The 21,378-nt window shown below is 38.9% G+C and overlaps 1 pseudogene; it reads left to right on the top strand.

Moving 5' to 3' along the window:
* The first annotated feature begins 4,108 nt into the window (after window positions 1-4,108).
* Window positions 4,109-17,897, top strand: LOC103734664 (annotated as a pseudogene).
* The last annotated feature ends 3,481 nt before the right edge of the window (window positions 17,898-21,378 follow it).

The following is a 21,378-nucleotide window of genomic DNA, read 5'->3' on the forward strand; positions in this document are numbered from 1 at the left end:
CTCCCCTGGAACTAGTTGACTTAGGGGAGCAAAAACTGTCCTTTATGTCCCTCTGACCAAATTATTATAGGCCTCAAAGTATGTCTGTTAAACATCCAAGGAGGTTAGTTCTACCAGTCTGGTACTTGTAGTTACTGTGTGTCATGTAGATAAATCTTGAGCAAAGACAAGTTGTTCTCAGATAAACCTTATCTAGACATATTTCTTGATCTGTTATGTATAATTTGTCAGTAGGTTGTAGAAGTAATATGGTTCCCTCTGGTTTTCAAAACTAGCTAAGCATTGTTTATCTCTCGTATTGTCTCACCCCTCCATCATGGTTTTCCCACTTAAGGTGCCCCCATTTTCCCCATCTCCCTTACTAATACTCTTCTCCTATGGTCCTACCTCCCTTGAGCTCCTACTTTCCCTTTATCCCCTAGGTTCCTTGTATACACTCCCCTCCCCCCTCCCTTAAACTAACCCAATTTTTATCCATATCTCCCTTATTAAGGCCTCTTTCCTACTGTTATTCTCTTTTAGGGTCTTTCTTTTCCGTTATCTCCCTGTTTCCTTTCCATTATCCTGGTTCCTGTAGTTATGTCTGGCTACATACTCATTTATCAGAGTCTGGTTCTAGGATCCACATATGAGGGAGAACATATGTTGATTTTTTTTCTGAGTCTGTGTTACTTCACTTAGTATAACAGTTTCTAGTTCCATCCATTTACCTGCAAATTTCATGATTTCCTCTTTCTTTACTGCTGAGTAAAACTCCATCGTATATATGAACCACATTTTCATTATCCACTCATCAACTGAGGGACACTTAGGTTGCTTCCATCTCTTAACTATTGTGAAAAGAGCAGCAACAAACATGGATGTACAAGTGTTTCTGCAATAGGATGAGTTCTTTGGGTATATGCCAAGGAGTGGTATAACTGGGTCAAATGGTAGGTTCATTTGTAGTTTTTTAAGAGTTCTCCACACTGCTTTCCATAGGGGTTGAACAAATTTGCAGCCCCACCAGCAATGGATGAGTGTTCCCCTTTCCCCACATCCTCTCCAAAATTTAGTTTCATTTGTTCTCTTGATCTTAGCCAGTCTGACTGGGGTAAGATGAAATCTTAAAGTGGTTTTAGTTTGCATTTCCCTAATTGTTAGTGATGTTGAACATCTTTTAAGATGTTTCATAGCCATCTTTACTTCTTCTTTTGAAAACTTTCTGTTCAGCTCCTTAGCCCATCTTTCAATTGGGTTGCTTCTTGTCTTGGTTCTCTGTTTTTTGAGTTCGTTATATATTCTGGTTAGTCAACCTCTGTCAGATGTGTCGCTGGTGAAGATTTTCTCCCATTCTGTCAAATATGTTTTAAAATGTATGTGTGTTGAAATTGCATCTCTGTGCCTGAACACCGTATGTCGGCTGAGGTGTGTTTTCATTCTCTTTCTCATTCACCCCGCTGTTAGTTGGTGTGGTGGCTCCAGTTTACTCACATCTTCCTCATACACAACTTCATTCCCTGTTCTATTTTTACCAGGTTTGTCTTTAAGCCAAATACCCTCCATTCTCTGTTCCTAGCAACAGCAACGGATTCTAACTAATTTAGTCAGAAAATAAAAGTAGTTGTTGAAAGGTGCTGTAGAGCTCACAGATGCAACTGGAAGTCTGGGATTTAGAAAACAGTCGGGAACAGGGGGATGCTAGGCAGCTAGAAGCACAGCCAAAACCCTGGGGAACATCGACATTTAAATGGCAAATGGTAGAAAGGAGTCCAAGAAGGAAAACGGAGAAGGAGCGACAGAGAGTCATACAGAGAGTGAGGGTAGTCTCAAGTCCACAGGGGGTCAGGGACTAGAGAAGAGAATCTGAAGAAAAGGACACTGGACTGTGACGGATACAGCAGCGACTTTCCAAGATGAAGATCGTGCAATGACCACATGGCACTGGAGCGAGGACTGAAGAAAACAGGCAGCGGAGACTGAATTTCTGAGGATCTTCAGTAAAAATCTATGGAGAAAAGTGGATGTGACCCCAAGAGAAAGTTTTCCTTAATTCTTTTTATTTTTTTGACATGCGGGACATGAGTGTTGTTATAATCCAAGGAAAATGCTGGGGAGGAGGGTGGAGTAGAGAGAAGGGAAGGCTGGTTACGAGTGTTTGAGGGGAGCAGGAGGCGTGGCTACAAATGTCAGTCAGGTCAGTGATTGGGATACCAGAACCTCTGACACTGGGAGGCGGGGGAGTTGGTGCGAATCCATGCTCAGCTCTGGTTGTGTGGATGGAAAGTCAGCGGAAATCGACTTTGATGGTCTAGAGGTTGCCCCACGGAGTTGAAGGGAAAGTACCCTACTGAGAACGAAGAAGGGGCATGAGAAGTCTGTTGGATGTTTTCGTTTGCTTGACTTTCATTCCACTAGCCTCCTCCTAAGCTCTGATGTTTGTCCAAGCTCACACTCTTTCGAGGGAACTCAAGTAATGCTTCCCGCATTTCTTCATTAGACACATCACGTATCTTGTGGGGATTCTACAAAATCGTACTTCCTCCAGCGGATAAAGAATTTAAAGAAAATACTAGTGCCAATTTACATCTGGGCCTACTGATGGTTCTTGATCAGTGCTTCCTGAATGAATAAATGTATTTGTTTTCTTTTAGCATTTTTTTTAGACTGAGTCTCATGTAACCCAGGCTGGCTTTGAGTTCTTATTTTCTCCTACCTGCAGTTCCCAAGTGTGGGGATTAGAGATTATATGCCACTATATCCAGGGACTTATTAATATTTTACTTAATCTCTTTACTCTGGTTTATGTTAAGGGGTCTTATGATAGACATATTTAGGATAGAAGACGTACTAAAGTTAGGAAACAGTGTGTATCTTTATAATGCATCAACTGGACTCTGCACTAATTCAGCCTTGTGTGATCTTCAGTTGTTAGCATTTCACAATAGTGCGCTCTTTGAGGAAATGTGACCCTGCCACATGTCCATCTAATAACACAGGTACTGAAGACCTGAATAAGTCTGTCATGAAGACGAGGAGCTTACACCGTCCTCTTATGGATTAGCAGTTAGTCTGTTCAAAGCTCCTTAGAGGAGGAAGCAAGAAGCCCAACACCTACATACTCCTCAACTTCTCAGGGTAGGCCCAGTTCTCTGATCCGCCACTCTGTTCCAATGACTCAACAAAGCCGAAGAGGGCAGGGCATGGCTTTGGTTTTTGCTCAAGCTCAAGTGATGACCACAAACTCCCTGCTTTTCCATTTCAGCCCTCATTAAATCAGAGAAAAGTTGTGGTCAGAGGGCCTATGTGGGCTTTCCATTGTGACTCAGCAGGTCTAGGTTAGAAGCAGACCAAATTTATGAATGCAGAAACCTGGAGAGGAAGGGCGTTTGCTTGATTGTGATGCTTCAACAGACTGTTAGCACCCTCTGTGGGCTTGATAAAAGGCTATAAAACAGTGTTTTCTTCATCTTTACATACTTATTTTAGGAGAAGCCTCACATCATCTGATACAGAAGTTAACACTGGAAGCAGCAGTTAGCTGACTTTGAAACCTAGACCTTGTGTTTCCTTTCCTCATTGGTCTTCAACCGTAATTTGGAAGACCAGCATGTCATTGTCTATCAGACAGAGCTATTTGAAGGCTGGCATCTATTCCTCGTTATCAATTAAAACTCTCAGTCTTGAGTAAAATTTACAATCTGGGTAAAGGGAAGCTTCACCTCACTTCTAAAAATATCAATTTGAAGAGAAACCAGCTGGTGCCGGGCACTGTACTGATCATTTTATATACACTTGGATTTTATAATTTATCTAGGGGGGGATGTAGTATTGTTCACATTTAGCAGATACACATACAAATATAAATACATAGAGAAACAGAGAAAGAGAGGAGGATCTTTAAAAGGTTTCAATAGTATGTTTGAATTCACAATATTAGCAAATAAAGAGAATGATGGCACAAAGTTTATTCTTTTCCTGAATGTTGGTTCCCATAGCTTTGGAGGGCAAATTAGCACTGAGTAGGTGCAAGGAATCTTGAACATTAAATGAAATGATGAAGAGGGGAGATTTACATTGCATACAATCCTAGTCCCAGATACTTGCATCATAGGGTTTGGGACAGGGCATGGATAAAAGGCGGAGTGAAGGCCTGATGGGCAACGACCGTTTCTTCCTCAGGTTCTTGGGGATCTTGCCATGGGTGATGATCTCTCAGTTACTTCCCATTTATCAGACCTGTAAATCTTTCAAAATTGATGTTTTTCAGATCCTCATGCCTTTAGAATTGTTCAAAGTAATGCAACCTAAGTACAGAAAAGGATCAAAATATGATCAAAATAAATTGTGTAAAATTCACAAAAATTCAGTAGAAAAGAGAGACAATTAAAAAAAGACTAAGGTCAATACGGAATGAAAGGCGTTTTTCCTCTGCCAATGATTTTCTTTTATGGAATTGTCTGTTAGCTGCCAAGAATCTTCTGAATATAACAGCTGTGTTCTTCTTGACTATACGCAAAGAGATTTGAAGAGCCTACTTTTCAAACTCCCTAAAGAGTTAATTTATGAAACTGATGATGCAGAGAAGTATCTGTGCATTATTGAAGTTAATTCATATCCTGGGAGCTGATGAGGAGCCTCAGTCCCCAGGCTGATGAGATCAGGACACCAGCTTTTTAATCTAGAACCACATATATTGCTTCTCTGATTACTGGCACTGCCATTAGTTTTGAGCTTAAACTGGCTACTCAAGACCCTAGAGTAAGGGAAGGTGGTTACAAAAGTAATGGCCTGGGTTTGATTTTCACATCTGTCTCGTATTGATTTTCAAACACACCACTGGAATTCACTTTCTCTGTTTCCTCCCCTAAAAAAAGGTTCATAATAAAGTAGCATTTGGGGTGGAAAAATAACACACAGAGCTCGCATAACAGTGCTGACATATAAGGAACTCCATACTGAGATTCCAGGGTAATATAGAATGTCAATCTGTAGAAAATAAACTATTGAACCAAAAGAAAACTCAGACTTCCTCTTCTCCCTCACAGGAGAGATCTAGAAGACTCTACTGATGTAAAGGAGCAATAGTCCCTGGATCTAGCATTTACTTTGAGTCTGACTTGAATTTGCTTTTGAAGTTTTGAGTTTCTCTTTTATTGGATGTCATCAACTTACTGGTCTCAGGAGACTGCTTCCTCAGGAAAGCCATTCTGAAATAGAGAATGGGAGTTGGTTGAGGGTGTTGGGACCATGAAATCTGTGAAATGAGGTTTTTCACTTCAACTAGATTTTACTAGAAGCTGCTGGGAGCAAGTGGTAATGAACTTATATCACCTATCTGCATGCTTTCCAACAGGAAGACCACCAGCCACTGCATCTGTTGTGCTCTGGAAATGTAGTTAGTCTCAAATCAAGACATGACATTTCAAAGACATGGTATAAAAATATGAAATAACTCATAATTCTAATTCTATATACCGATATGTCAAAAGGATAACATGTTTAGATTTAATACATTAACTAAAATATAGACCTGAAATTAAATTTACTTATCTCATTCATTTTAGATGTGATTATCAGAAAAGCTTGGATTACCTATGTAGTGACTCACATTTATGACTCGTGTTACCTTTCTGCTGGATGTTAACCTGATTTAGGCATATATATAACTTACTCTCCAGTTTGCTAGCCTTCCCCCATCGCCCTGTCCTTCTCTCTTTCCAAGTCTCTCTCCTCATGCTATGTAATAGCCATTAGGAAACTTACTGCCTAGACCTCCTGTAACAGGAATACTAGCTGTTCAAAGCAATGAGCTTGTTAAAGGGAGTTGTCTGCCCAGTAGAACCAATGACAACCAACCCTGGTCCTTCAGTTCCTTAAGGACCATTTCCTTACTCTGGCAAACACCATTAGAATCACCACATTTTAATACAGCAAAATAATGCTGATGTTTACAGAATAGGAAATGATCATAAAAGGTGCTATCATGATAATTATCTTTCCATTTATACAATTAAGTGTATTTCTTTCTCCAGGCAGGCCAGAAATTCAATGCATGTTATGTTAATTTATGTATGTATATATGTACATATATTTGTGTGTGTATGTGTGTGTCTAATGGTGTGTATGCAGTTGCGCTTGGCACAAGGCACATGTGGAGGTCAGAGGACAACTTTGTAAAGTTAGCTCTCTCCTTTGAACCTTTGCACAGACCTTCAGACTTGCCCAAAAAGTACTTTACTCAGCAAGCCACCTCACTGCCCCACACATCACTTTTTATAGTCATAAATATGTGGCATTAATGCCACTATTGTAAAGTGGACAGTGTTGACCTATGAGGAAACAGATTTGGAAATGCTATGTGATATTCCTAAAGGCACATATCCAGTGCTTATTAAAGTTATCTTAAATTAAGGTACATCTTTCTTAAACCCAATTTCTGATCCTATTCTGTGTTTGGGTGTTGCATTGATTCTCTTACTTTGCCTATCTGAGGCACACTAAACTCTCAGCACAGATCTTGGTTCCTGTCAATTTGGATTTAGTTTCTGTATTTTAAATAATATCCATTTTGCCTATCTCTTTACTCTCTCTTTGAAGCCCTTTAGGAAGAGATCACAAGAGATTATTTTTCTCTTGCTTTCAGCTTGGTGGAACCGTATATGACTTCTTCACAGAACCTAGAATTCTGGGGGTTGGAGCATGGTAAACGCTTTCTCTTATTCACATATGACTGGGACGTTTCCCAAGCAAAGCTACAAAAGCAGGTTTTCTCGAGTGCAATTCCTCCTTCTGGAAAAGTGGAGGAAACACCATCCCATGGATGGGTTATCAGGATGTGGTTGTGAGCAGTGGTGGTACAAGCAGCCTGGGTTATAAAAGTGGACGCTTATGTTTACTTCTAGGCAGTGAAGTCTTTAGTCCAGCCAGCTATGTGATCACGATCACTGCAAGCTGTCTGTTGGTGTTCTGGTAAATGGTGCAATTAACAGCACCTACTCATGGGGTGGAAGGATTAAAGCAGATGATGCATTCAGAGCACTTAGACCAGTGAAGGGCAGAATATATATTTAATAAATGTTAGCTTTTATTTCCATGATTTTCCGTGTATCGCCATAGGTTGCCACAGCTCTATAGCCAAGCTTTACTGTTATTTCTCAGTCCTTGTTAATGGAGCCTGTGGTTTATTTTTCAGTCAAGAAGAGCTGTCTGAGATTTTGATGGGAAATGTATTAAAATCTCTGTGGTCCCCAGAAGTATGCAAGGCCCCTTGGCAGTGACTCTATAGCAAACACACAGCATAGCATACTCCTGGGTGTTCTCTCCTTACAGTACAGAAGACTGTAAGCTCCGGCTTAGATGGCTAACTTGGGGAAAGCACTCCTCATCTCTCATTTGGACAGGATATATCTGATTTTCCACACTTTCTGGCATTTTGGATCCTTGGTGGACAGAAATAGGAAGGGATTTGAGGCTCCAAGAGACGGGAGGAAGTCTTCCTATACAAGGTGATAGCTGATCATTTCTTCATATGGTTTCACTTCAGTGGTGTGTATTTAGTATATCTGATTGATATAGATACATATTGTGATATACAATGTATTCCCAATGCGAATGAAATCAGAGCTTTTATTCCATCCTAGGTTCTGGTGCTAATACGTGAACTACTCAGGCTTTACTCAGGTAGTTTGTAGCTCTGCAGAATGTCTTGATGGAATTACCACATTATCCACATACAGTTGGGGGAATATAGCTTTTATGTAATATAATACTCTATAACGTAATGAGTATCATTAATAAAGTGACAAAATAAAACTTGAATTACCACTTCAGGATGTACTTTATTCAACTAGTAATATACTTTTTTGTCCTTTTTAGTTTCTTTTCTTTGAATTCATGGCTTACTGCATTCAAACTGTGATATTAACACACCAGCCAAGCACACCCTGTTGTGTCATAAAGCCGTGGTACTGCAGTGTCAAAGGGGGAAAAACAAACATTATTCTAAACCAGAAACTGGAGAATGTTACTGAGATGCTTTAAAAGAAGATATGACTCTCATGAATAAGCAAATTTATTTACCAACCAAAAGCAACATTTCTATTTTTATGTTTCAGAAGGTAGGCATTTTGCATTTAGAAAACAGTCCATGAATTCTATATTTCAAAAATGAAATGAAAAGATGCTCATAAATTTGTCAGGTTTAGATAATAAGAGAATACTTGAAACACTCTGAGAATACCGAAGAATAGTATAAAACAACCGCAAAAAGTTAATACTCTTTGCATTAATTCCACTCGATATTACCAGTTAACTAATACAAGGTGGAAAGGCAGTGTCTGAACTTTTCCCAGAATACTTCAAGTCATTCCCTAAGCACAGAGGATGTAGACATTTGATTATAATGTCAGAATGTCAGTTACGAAGGGAAGTTTTCCTGCAGGTACAGGTACTCTGAGAACAGATTTTCATAAAACAGTAGCATAGTCAGAAGACATTCAGAATTTTAGAAGTTTAAGTTCTAGAGAGAGGGATATCTGCATACTCATCATGCAAGGTCCCGAAGAAATACTTAGAGAGTTTTAATGCCCAGCAGCAAGAAGGAGTATAAAATTATTAGATTTTCTATATTTAAGAAGAGATTTCCTTCAGAAGGACTAGGAATGGGTGAAAGGCCTGGGAAGTTCCAGGAAGAGGCAAGTATAATCTTTATGTCCTAAATTGTATTTTTCCTGAACTTTCTCCTTGCTGTTTCAAATGCAAAAATTCCAGCCTAAGACTTCCTGGAGACCTCTGGTATTATTTTAGACCAAGTGCAGGACACTTTGCAAAAGCTAAATGATTAGGCCTGGCTTAGAGCAGCAATATGAATGAGGTCATTGAAAACTGCAAAGAAGGAAATAAATTAGCACCATTCACCTGAGAAACACAGGGTCAAGAATTACTGACAGTTTCTGTTCCCCACATTATCTTTTGACAATTTCGCATAAGTAGAGAAATTTTATAAAATTCTGTAATATTGTTAGACTTTGACATAGATTTTCAGGGAGCATGCAAAATGTGACTTTGGGATATAGCTGTCAATCATCAGGGGTGTTTGGAATTCTGACTGACACTTGCTCATTGATAGAAAGATGTAGTATGGATCAGGTGGTGTCACTACCCTCATAGTCCTTGAAATTCAAGACATAGGAATGTCTGAGTATTTAAACCACATGATGCTAATATTCCAACACCTTCAGGACAAAGTCATTAGAAAACTTCTAGAGAAAACAGAAGATAATTGTGCAAAGAACTGCTTCATGGAATCAATGTTTGATCTGTTCAGTGGTTGACTTCTGATCTAACATTGTTCTCGCATCTGAGTTCTCTTGTGGTCACATGTCTTTAAATTGGCTACCTACAATTGTCACGCATCTCTGGAATATGTCTTTCTCTGAATCACATCAACTGGCCCAAATGAGAAATCAAGCCTCATATTTATTCTCACTGGTACCATATGCCAACTATCACAAAATAAATCATGTGTTTATAGTTATGTAATTCATGTGCTAGAAGGTTTGGGAGGTCCCAGAGCTAAATTGTTAGTTAAAAAACTCTTTACACTAATGCACGCTGTGAGTATTTACTCGGTAATTCCCTCTTTTAAACATATGCATGTAATCAGACTGAAGTACTGTAGTTGACCATGGCCTCATCCATTTTCAGAATGTGTGAGCAATTATATGTGAGTAAAGTTATGCAGTGCAAATCTCACCACATTGATTTCAAATTCTTCCTCTGATACTTTAACCACCTGATGCCCAATTCTTTGAGCCCGTATTATGCTCAGCTTTCAAAAAATCTTCAATGTGGTTTCAAAGTTGTTCTCTTCATGTATGTGTTGACACCCATCAACACGTAGAAAAAATAGAAATCTTTATACCAGGTGCAGAGAATCAGATATCAACTACAAGTACAAATCATAGAAGAACTGGGAGAGTGGTCAGTTTGGTAAAGTACTTGTAGTACAAGCCTATGGATGTAAGTTTGTATCCCCAGCACCCACATAAAATGCCAGGTGCAGTGACAAAAGCTTATAATCCTTGAAACTGGAGGTACAGATGGTTGTTAGCCACCATGTGGGTGCTGGGAACTGAACACAGGTCCTTTGCAAGAGCATATAGCGTTCTTAACCACTGAGCTGTTTCTCCAACCCTAGTGTGGAGAATTCTTCATTAAAAAGCTAAAAATAGATGTATTATATGATCCAGCTTTACCACTCCTTGAAATATACCCAAAGGGCTCGAAGGTCTACTATAGCAATACTTGCGTATTCAAGTTCACTGTTGTTCTGTTCACAATAGCTAACAAATGAAAGCAACCTAAATATCCATCAACTGATGAAAGGATAATGAAAATATGTCTGTTTTTGAGACAAGATCTCATTCTGGAGTTCAGCTGTCCTAGAACTCATTATGTAGCCCTGGCTGGACTGTATATTGTCCTCACTGGGATCCCTCTGACTCAGCTCCCAGAATTCTGAGACTACAGGCATGTAGCAGCCCACCTGGTTTGGAACCTCATTCATTACAATTCTTTAGCCACCTCAGCATTTAGGCATTTCAAAATCAATACAAAGTAATGGGCTACATTATGCCATTTTCACACATACTTGTCTTTGGGCTTTGCTGTAATTCTTATCTTCCATCACTTCCCTTCTTCCTAGCTCCCTGCCTCACTCTGGCTGGTTCTCTTCCTCCTCCCAGATATCTTCCCTTGTGATTTCATATCACATATATTCCATTACTTCTCTTACTCTGGTCAAGGTCCCCCGTGCCCTCTCATCATCTTCTCTAGTTTAATAGCCTACACACCCTCACATATTATATGTGTAGTATATATCATGCATAAGTTAAGTCCAGATTCCATATATAACAGAAAGCATGCAATATTTGTCTTTGAGTCTGTTTTTCTTGCAAAAAGTGATTTACAATTTCAATCATTTTATTGTAAATATCATGATTTCATTTTTCTTTATGATGAATAAAATTTCATTGTTCATCTGTACCATGGCTCTTCCCATTTGTCTGTTGATCCACATCTGCACTCATTTCGTTTCCTGGATTTTGTGAATAGTGCAAGTCTCTTGAATGTGGACATAGACTCTTTCAGTTATATAACCAAGACTTGTAGACATCTGGGTCTTGTGTGAGTACTAGTTTTAATTTGGCGGGGGGGACTGTTCTGATCTCCATAATCAGCCCCCTTTTTAAAATTGTAGTAAATAGCCACTAAATGTCCCTCAATGTCAATTAACAAAACACAAAGAAATTAGATTGTTATTTTAAAATTAAGAGAATCACATTTAAAAATTTAAATTATATACAGCCCATGTTGTTAAACTGACATAGCTTATTTAGCTGCACTATAAAGCCTCCTTTATAAACCTTTTTCATATGGCAAAGGATTTTAAGATGGTGATCTGTCCACAATGCTCATAGGTAAGAACTTTATTTTTTCCTCCCACAGCGAGACATGCTGAGATAAAGGACACACTGACTGAAATACCAATCCTACTGTCACTGAAGTTGAATATCTACAGGGGTGTTCATATCTTCTATTTGTTACTTAAAAATAGAAGGCATTCTCTTTAAAATAGAAAACAAATACGAAGTTCTGGTTTGCCCTTAGTTGGTGGAATTTGCATGTGGTTTGGGTGTTGCCTGAGATTGCTAGAAGATTCAGTTCTATACAAGCATCAGGTCTGTCATGCATGCGGTCTGCACTGCCACCAACAAGCCAGCTGGCAAAGCACTGTGGTTTCTCAGGATCCAGAAAGGGTCATGTATATTTTGTTAAATGTGATCCATATTGAACAACTTCACCAAATGTAATTAAATACAGTTCACCTTATGATTAAATGCTCAAAATTGCTTGTTCTTTTATTATTATTAATTTAAAAATTTTATGTGTATGAGTGTATTACCTGTGTGTGTATAAGTACACCTGTGTCATGCAGTGCCAGCAGAGATCAAAAGAGGGCATCAGATTTCCCTGGAAGTGGAATTACAGACAATTGTTAGTTGCCATGTTGATGCTTGGAATTGAATCTGCGTCCTTTGCAAGAGCAGCCAGTGTTTTTAACTGCTGAGCCATCTCTCCCACCCCTTGGTTGTTCTTTAATCCTTTATCACAGACCTTGCAGAGTGAGTATAAGCACAAGGCTGATTATTTCAATTAAGAGTTTCTTTTGTCTATGAAGAGCAAAATATCTCAACATAAAATAAAGTTCAGGGGACAACAGGTTCATTTGTTCAGAAATGTGACCAGTCTCTCCTTTTTCTTTAGGCCATCATACAAAATATTCAAACTAAAACAAAGTATTATGTAAATGTCTGATGATTAAAAATCTTGTCTCTCAGAATGTCTTTAAAGTTAGTAAACATTTAACAGTTGGTCTTACCTCTCCTGAGGTTACTAAGACATCATGTACAGCAATCCTAATGGGTTACAAACTACTTTCTATTTGTTTAGTCAGGAGAACCACATTTTGGGGGGACAGAGAGGAAGGGTTCCACAGTGGCAGCTGCAGCTGGGCAACTATCCAGTGCTTTGAATTACCTGCCTACTTTATGACAAGTGATGTTTGTCTTTTTCCCCTTAAACTTGAGAATTCAGTGATACCGCTCCAGCTTCTATCTCTACTTTTTTTCACTGTATATATCAATAAGGTATATTGTAATCTTTTTTATTTATCGAAAGTAAACATCTGGAATTTATGTTGACCAGTTGATATGGTCATTTTATTTTTCTCTCTCAGAATGATTACAGTCGACTTGCAATGTCTCTGTATTCTTCCTTCACTCTACAATGGGAGTTCAGAAAAGATTATGCCTCCCTCCAGTACTGTACTTAGAACAATGCAGTTTTTGTAATATTAACAAAAGTCTAACATCAGTTCTAGTCATTGTGAAACCTGTGCATTGTTTTCCAGTTTGGACTTCCAATGATATACTTTCTACGGAGTCTCTTTGAGAGGTGCTGATAGTAACATCCAAACGGTTAATTTTCAGTTTTCCACAGCTACAACAGTAAATTTAGAGAAAATTCAGTGTATATTGGTGGAAATGTATTTATAATTTTTGTGCTTTTGACCACAGGAACCATATTTTGAAAGGCATATGAATTCAATGCAATAAAGAACTCTAAGGATGCTGAGACTCCAAAAGATAATTCTCCTAGACAGACCCAACTATAAGATGATGCCAGAGCGTGCTGCTGCTTCCTCTCCTACACTACAGGAACCCAACATTATCCAATCTTTCTATAATCTGTAATGAATTATTAAGCTCTTGGTCATTTTTGGTGACCTTTATGATTCTCTATTTTTCCCTAACTTTTAATGGGAAGGTTGGATTTGGTGATAGTAATATTAACTCCCAATTCCAAGTTTCTGTGCTTAGCAATCTAGGTGAGTCACCATAAAACCACTCAGCATTCTGAGTATGTCCTCGCCCCAGAGTATGTTATACACCCCAGACTTCCTGCATGAGGAATCTAAGTATCAATAACAACTCATTTAGCTTTTCTCTGTGGAGAACCATCCAGAAAGCATCATTCATGTATTCATCAAACTGATGTCAAACTCTCAACTTTTGCGTGTGTGTGTGTGTGTGTGTGTGTGTGTGTGTGTGTGTGGTGGAGGTAGAGCCACAGATAGATACAGAAATTGTTGGTGATATGGGAAAAACATTAAGTGACTTAGGAAAATTAGTGGGAAATGGCACTAGAAGGAAACATTTTCTTTTTCAGAAAAAACTGCATCTATGCAGTTTCATAATGTACTAGGCTCAGGTTGGTCCTTTCTGCAGCTTCTATTCTGCAACTTCTCTCTAGGAGTGTTAAGGATAATAGCTTCACACTGTGGAATAAACTAACTCTTAAGGGCATTTTAGAGCAACAGTAATGGAACTAGATTCATGTACTTTCAGAATTTGTTACATTTATACCAGCCACTATACTTTTTCCGTTTTCATGTATGTGTGTAATATGCATGTTTATGTGCATGCATGTCTTCATATGTTTGGGAACATGTGTCTGTCAGCACACATAGGTATAAGTGCATGTAAATGCCCAAAGTTATTTTAGGAATCATTCCTGAACACTATTCCACCTTATTCTAGAGACATGATGTCTCAATTAAACCAAATATGACTAGATGTGCTAGCCGTCTTGCTCTTGTGACCTTCTTTCTCTGCCTTCTGAGGCTGGACTTATAGAAGGGTTTCCATGCCCACCCACCAAGCATTTATGTGCGTCTGGGGATCATATCTCAGGCTCTCATACCTGCATGACAGATGCTTTAACCACTGACCCATTTCTCCAATCCACAGTCCTTTGAAAACCTCCAAAACTCTTCATGCAGCTTGAAAGAGTGTTTTTCTTTATAAAACATTGTTACATTATTACTTTATTCTAAGCTGTGATGGTTAATCTTAATTGTCAACTTGATGAGCTCTAGAGTCACCTGGGAGATTGGCTTCTGAAAATGCCTATTGGTGACTATCGTGATTATGGTAATTGTGGTTGGAAGGTTGGTCCACTGTGGGTGACACTGTTGCCTGGGCTGGATTCTTGGATGTATAAAAAGGAGGAAGTGTATTGACTATGAGGATTCACTGCTCCCATCTTCCTGATTGCAAATAAAATGTGGCCAGTTACTTCATGTTCCTGCTGCTTTAACTTCCATTGTCATGACAGACTGTACCCTCAAACTGTGATCCAAAATAAAATTCTTTTTCCTATGAAAAAGAATTAGTCAGGTATTTCATGGAAGCGACAGAAAAATAAGATATAGATGTACTACAATATAAGCATAGATCCAACAAATTAAAGAACAGAATCTTTAAAAACATGTAATGGGAAGTTAGATTTCATGAAAAATTTAAGACAATAAAATATAAAGAATGGTATACATTCTTCACTTTAGAGCCAGCCACACTTGGCCAGGCTGTATTGGATCAACTTCCCAGGAACATTTGCAGTTGGTCTTGCACTGTATGCACATCCTGACCACAGGGTAGGAGGGTGAGATTCCTTCGGGTTTCTGTTTGGTCAGTTCTTTCGAGGTTAAATATGCTCATTATTCCCTCCAGAATAACAAATGGAATAACTCCAGTCCAAAGAACAGAGGTGTTTGTGCTTCCTTTTTTTCCTGAACTAGTCAGCATCTCTTCCCATCTGTGAGCAGTTGGAACATTAATACCTCTTCCCTTTTCTTTCCCACAAAATTGCATCTCCTTTGAAATCCAGGACTCTGACAAAGGACATAAAATTTATGTGTGAGTGAAGACATTTTTAAGGCATGCATAGGCAAAATGGTTGAATTTTCCTTGAGAAACTTGTTATGTAAAAATATAAAATTGTTGCTTCAGGCCAGGCGTGGTGGCACATGCCTTTAATCCCAGCACTCAGGAGGCAGAGGCAGGTGGATCTCTGTGAGTTCAAGGCCAGCCTGGTCTACATAGTGAGTTCCAGGCCAGCTGGGGCTACAGGGAGACCCTGTCTCAAAGAGACCAAAAAAAAAAAAAAAATTGTTGCTTCAGTCTTTTAATGCCAATATTCCTTTAGCTACTTCTTCAAAGAAATCCACTTCTTTGATAAAATAAACATGAATTTTTGGGTTATGTAAATATATTATCAAAGGTCTAGCTGCTATAAAGTAACAATTTTAAATTATTCATTTATTATGAGGGTGGTGTGTGTGTGCGCCACAATGTGAATGTGGAGGTCAGAGGAAAACTTTGTTTAGTTGGTTCTCTCCTTACACAAAGTGGGTTCAGGAGATCAAACTTGAGTCACCAGACTTGTACTGCAGTTACCCTTACTGGCTTGTCATCTTAACTATCCAAGAATCACCATTTTTAAAGATTCTGTTAAGTGCATAGAGCTTTGTTGTATTTACAGCACATGGTGGGAAGTAATCTATGCTCCCTAGAAGAAACTTGATGTCTCTCTGCTAGGAGTAGTTACTGAAACTTTCCAGAGCAAGTGGCCACAGTGTTTTTCTTTCAAGAAAGAAGACTGCATTGCTTCGACAGTGTGTGCTTTTTTGTAGTATAGCTACATGAATATAGAATTTGATATCACATGAATAATGAATAAATCACTAACAATTTTTTGATGTTTGGTGTGGTTGCACATGCCTTTAATACCAGCACTTGGAAAGCAGAGTGAATCTTTGTCAGACCAAGGCCAGCCTGGTCTACATAGTGAGTTCCAGGTCAGCTGGGACTAAGGGAGACATTTATCTCTAAAATTTGGGGGGGGGGATTTATTTATTTATATTTCAGGTGTGTGAGTGTCTTGCTTGCATGTAAGTACACTTATGTGTGCAGTGCCTTACAGAGGCCATAAGAAGGCACTGGATACCCTGAACTGGAGTTATGGATGGTTGTTAGCCACCAGTGGGTGCTGGGAACCTATCCTGGGTCCTCTACAGCAGAAGTCAGTGCTCTTAACCACTGAGCCATTTCTACAGTCTTGTAAATAAATAATTTTTGACTGAATGAGTAAATAAAGATGTAGGCAAGACTGTAGCATGCAAAATTTTCTATGTCGTCAATTATAACTCATCTGATATTAAAATATCTCTGTGTCCCTCTATCTATCTATCTATCTATCTATCTATCTATCTATCTATCATCTATCATCATCTATCTATCTATCTTTCATGACTTACTTCTTCCATTTCCCCCTGTCCCTCCTACCAATCTTTAGAGGCTGTAAATTTTCTGTTGACTGTGGTTAGTTTGAAGTTTTATGTTCAATCAAACATTTTTCTAGTACCAGTAACAAGCTGGGGAGGCATCTTTCCCTCTCCTGGACCATGTAATCCACTATTAAGAGAATGGCTAAAACAAACACAAAACAGCAAAGTACCAGCCAGGAATTGACAGCACATGCACAGAATGTGGGCTAAGAAGTTTAGACTTGATTTTTGCTTTTGATTTGTGTTGGTCTGGAGAAATGGCTCAGTATTTAAGAGCACCAGTTGCTTTTGCAGAGGACTAGGTTCAGTTCCTAGCACCCATACGACAGTTAACAAACACCTGCAATTCCAGTTCCAGAGGATCTGAGTCCCTCTTCTGGCCGCCATGGGCATTGCAGGCATGTGTATACTTACACACATGCAGGCAAAACACTCAAACACTTAAAATTAAAAATTAAATCAGACTGCAGTTCTCAGGGCTGGCCTTCCTGTGAGGCTGCTGCCTGGAGGCTTCCATAGCTAACGCAGGTGAGGTAGGTCCAGCCACTATGCTCCTGAAACTCAGGGATCCCTTGATTGAAAATATTATTACAGCAAGCCTGAGGCAGAACTCAGAGGGAAAATATGACTAGGGGAGTTCAAGCAAACCCAACTCATTAAAGTTGCCCAATAGATGCAAACAAGCACTGTGTTTGCAGACCGAGTTATCAGTAAATCCACCAACATGATGATGAAAAGAGGAAACAAAATTAGTAGTTAGGTCCATCATGGCCCAGACTCTGCAAGCTGTGAAAGGAAGCAGTTTGAGAAGTACGATGCTAGTTCTGTGGAGGAAGAAGCAACAACTGAAAACAACCCCTATCCAGTCTTCTCTAGGCACTGAAAAACTATGCGAGTGTGAACAAGCTCGTGCCCATCCTCAAGGGGGCCCATTTCTACCAAGTTCCTGTGCCTCTAAGCTGACTGACATCTCTCCACTTCCTGGCCATGAGGTGGATGATCACAGAGTACCAAGAGAATAAACAATGGTGGATGCTGATGGCAGAGAAGCTGAAGCTGAGCTGCTGGGCTGGATGCTTTTCACAGCTGGGGTCCTATGATCAAGAGGATACATAACATTTATAAGATGGCAGAGACCAACATGGCCCTGCCCTGCTACTGCTAGTGTTAGCAGGAGAGGAGAAGGGGTGGAAAAAGCCTAGAATACTCTGCCACAAGAAAGACAGCTTGAACTAGTGCCCTACTGAAAAGTACCTGCAAGTTAAGGATGACTTTAATTATGGAGCAGGACGTTTGTAATACAATCTTAGACCGTATCTGTGAATCCCTTTCAAGATTCTCTTCATGACAACTTGAAATTGGGCAACTTACAACTTTAGAAAGAATGATACTGACCCTCACACAAATTAAGACGGATTCACTTGCAGTCATCACAGAAGAGCAGCATGCTTGTTGCACATTAAGTATTTCTTTGGTTAGAACTGATTTCCCTTCTCCATGCCCTTGTAAAGCTGGAGCATATCTTGTTAAAGATTTCCTCCAACACACTGAGGCCAGTCTTCTATTCCATCAGGGATACACCTTTGAATGCTGTGAAAGGAAGCAGTTTTGGTTTCAGAACAGATTTATTAGGAAATCCTTGCCCTAACCTGGGGAGGTGTGTCACTCATTGAAACCAGTGGAAGGAAAGAGCAACAAAAGCAAATTTAAATTTAGTTGTGGCATTTTTCCTCCCTGTCTCACAGTGAATGGTTGGAATCTTTCTCCTCATCTTAAATGTGTACATGTAAAATATACAGAGTTGGTACCCATTCCTGTCATGGATAGAATAAGTTTCTATGATGCTTTCTAATATTGCTTCTATCTACTGATGCCTGTCAGTTCCAATATATCCCACAATTTTGCAAAGACATCAATATCTAATTCAAGCGCAATATTTTGGGTCCACAGACTTATTTTAAAATTTTAATGATTATATCCATTTGTAAGGAGGCAAGAAGCATAAACCTTTTTAGTATTCTCTTTTCATTTTAGCAAAACTTACTGTAATGGTTGGTTGGATTCAATTGTCAATTGACCACAACCTGGGAAGAGAGTCTCAGTGAGGGAATGTCTATGTTGGATTGACCCAATTAAGTAATTATAGTTGATGCAGGAATATCCAGTCCAGTCAGAGTGGCACCATTCCCTAGGCTGAGGGTCCTGAACTCTATCAGAGTGGAAAAACTGAGCTGAGCACAAATGACCAAACGAGTGTGCACGCATTCATTTCACTCTGTGTTTGGCTGTGACTGTGATGGGACCACAATAATGTACTGCAACCTGGAATTAGGACCTAAAACAAACTCTTACTTCCCTACCCTGCGTTTCATCTGGGATTTTACACAGTGACAAATAAAGAGACTAGAACATTCATGTATTGGTAGGTGGAAGTATGTTGTTAACTAAACACTTTTTGAGTGCTGGCTGTTGATGATCACATAACCATAGGTAGATGTGTGAGTCAAGTAACATTTGATTTTCTCTTCTTGTAAGACTTGCCCTACCTTGTCTTGTGGTCTCTTTCACAGCCGAAATGCTTTTCTAAAGAAATTCTTCTTCCTGAAAAAACTTTCATTTTCTTAAAGTACTCTTGAAAATGATAAGCTTTCAAATCTAAAAGAATGAATTTATAATGGTGGATGTCTGATAGCATGAGTGTCTGGTGTCGAGTGCAAAGTAAGCTGAAACATAATCACAGGGAAACTGTAGGGAATGGAATCCACAGACAATTCAAAGAGAAATTAGCTGAAGAAGAAGGTGAATATGGTGCTGTGATTATTGGGAAAGACACAGAATAGGTTGGACCAGGAAAAAGGAGAGGAAAAGAAGGTGATTTCAAATACTAGGTAACAATTTCAGTTACCTGAGTAATAAGAGGTTCATAAAACTAGTCAGACTCTTAAAATTTGAAAGGAGTATATGAAAATGATTAATGAATAGGTGGCTAGTTTTCCATCTTGTAAGTGTATATTTAAGACATATCTATGTAGTTATCATAATGTATGACATATTTATGTATCATCCATATGTCTTTTTGTCTATCCATTTATGTGTGTACCCATCCAGCTCATCCATCCATCCATCCATCCAAATAGTTAAACTGATTGTCTCACTGTTACCAGGTTTGAGATTCCATGGTGCTGCAGAAGAAACATTAAAGTTTCTAATTTTTTTCTTGATGTAAAATAATCCAGTTTTTTGCTGGATGAAGAATGAACTAAACGAGAATATCAGAGATGTGTGTCTGAACACAATGGATAGTAGCCAGAGGCAAGGGAGCTCAGTGTAGAACTTCAGGGCAGAAAAACATCTTGTGGAGTTATTAAAGGGATAACAAATTAAAAAATTATAAAATGTTTCAGAAGGGAGGGCACAGACTTGTAAACAGAGCTGTGGTTGAAGAAAGTTCAATATTTATCCTTGATAAACACTGGTAGAGCCACTCATCAAATATATAAAAGAAATAAAGAAGAAAATAAATGACTTTTTTGTGTTCTTAGCAGTATGAAATTTAGATAAGAGGCTTGGATGAAGGTTCTAGAATTTTTGAACATTTATTTATTTGTCTGTGTGTGTGTGCATGTGTGTGTGCGCGTGCGCACATGCACACATAGTGCACAGAGGGGGCACATGTGTGCAGAAGTCAGAGGATGACCACTGGGAGTTGGTGCTCTTCCTCCACAATGTGGGTCTTGGAGATTGAACTCAGATCACTAGGCTTGGGGACTAGAGCTTTTACCCACTGAGCCATGTTGCTGGTGTCAAGGATTCTAGGATTTATGTGATTTTAATTCTTAAATATGTTCATTCTCCAAACAATTCAACAGAATTAAAGGGAAAAAACAGATTAGACATTTCTATACAATAAAGCAGGAACTCCAACCTTCCTACTGCTCAAGGGTGGCCTAGTCTACCCCCAAAACCCAAGAGATCCTCATTTGACTCTGTCTAGGTTGAGAAGCATCTTGGAAGATTTCCAGATAGACAATCCTTTAATGTTTATTAGATCATAATTGCTTAATTCTTTGCTTTTTCATTTTCCTCTTCTGCAAAATGGAATAATATTAGCACTAATCTCAGTTGTTTTAGTGAGAAATATAGCTGTGGGTCGAGGGCATCCCACAGCTAAGCAATGCTCCTAATCACTGTTCACTACTGATACACACACACACACACACACACAAACTAGGAAGATGTCTTAGGCTGCTCCGAAACACAAAGAAACTGATGGTTTTAAATATTTTTATTAATGTTTTTGAGTAATTTAGAATGAAGTGAATGTGATCACTTGTCTTTGCTAGTAGCAAATGTACTATAGACAAACTTTCAAATCTATGGTCTGACATTTACTAACCATTGGACTGTAATGGGCAGTGGCTCAGTATCTTCATCTGCAAAATGATAAGATTCTAAAACTACCTCAGAAGTTGGCTGTAAGTATTCAGCAAAATGATAATATAAAATAATTCCACCAGTCCCTAAAATGTAATAATTTCTTGATAAATGAGACCTCAATGGGATTACCAGCTGTGTATAAAAGGCCATGTTAATGGGAGGCAGAGTAGATGTAAAATATTCAAGATTAATAAGACACAAAAAGCCCT

Source organism: Nannospalax galili, unplaced genomic scaffold (genome assembly GCF_000622305.1).
Source record: "Nannospalax galili isolate Female #2095 unplaced genomic scaffold, S.galili_v1.0 scaffold255, whole genome shotgun sequence".
In the NCBI taxonomy this organism is placed as follows: domain Eukaryota; kingdom Metazoa; phylum Chordata; class Mammalia; order Rodentia; family Spalacidae; genus Nannospalax; species Nannospalax galili.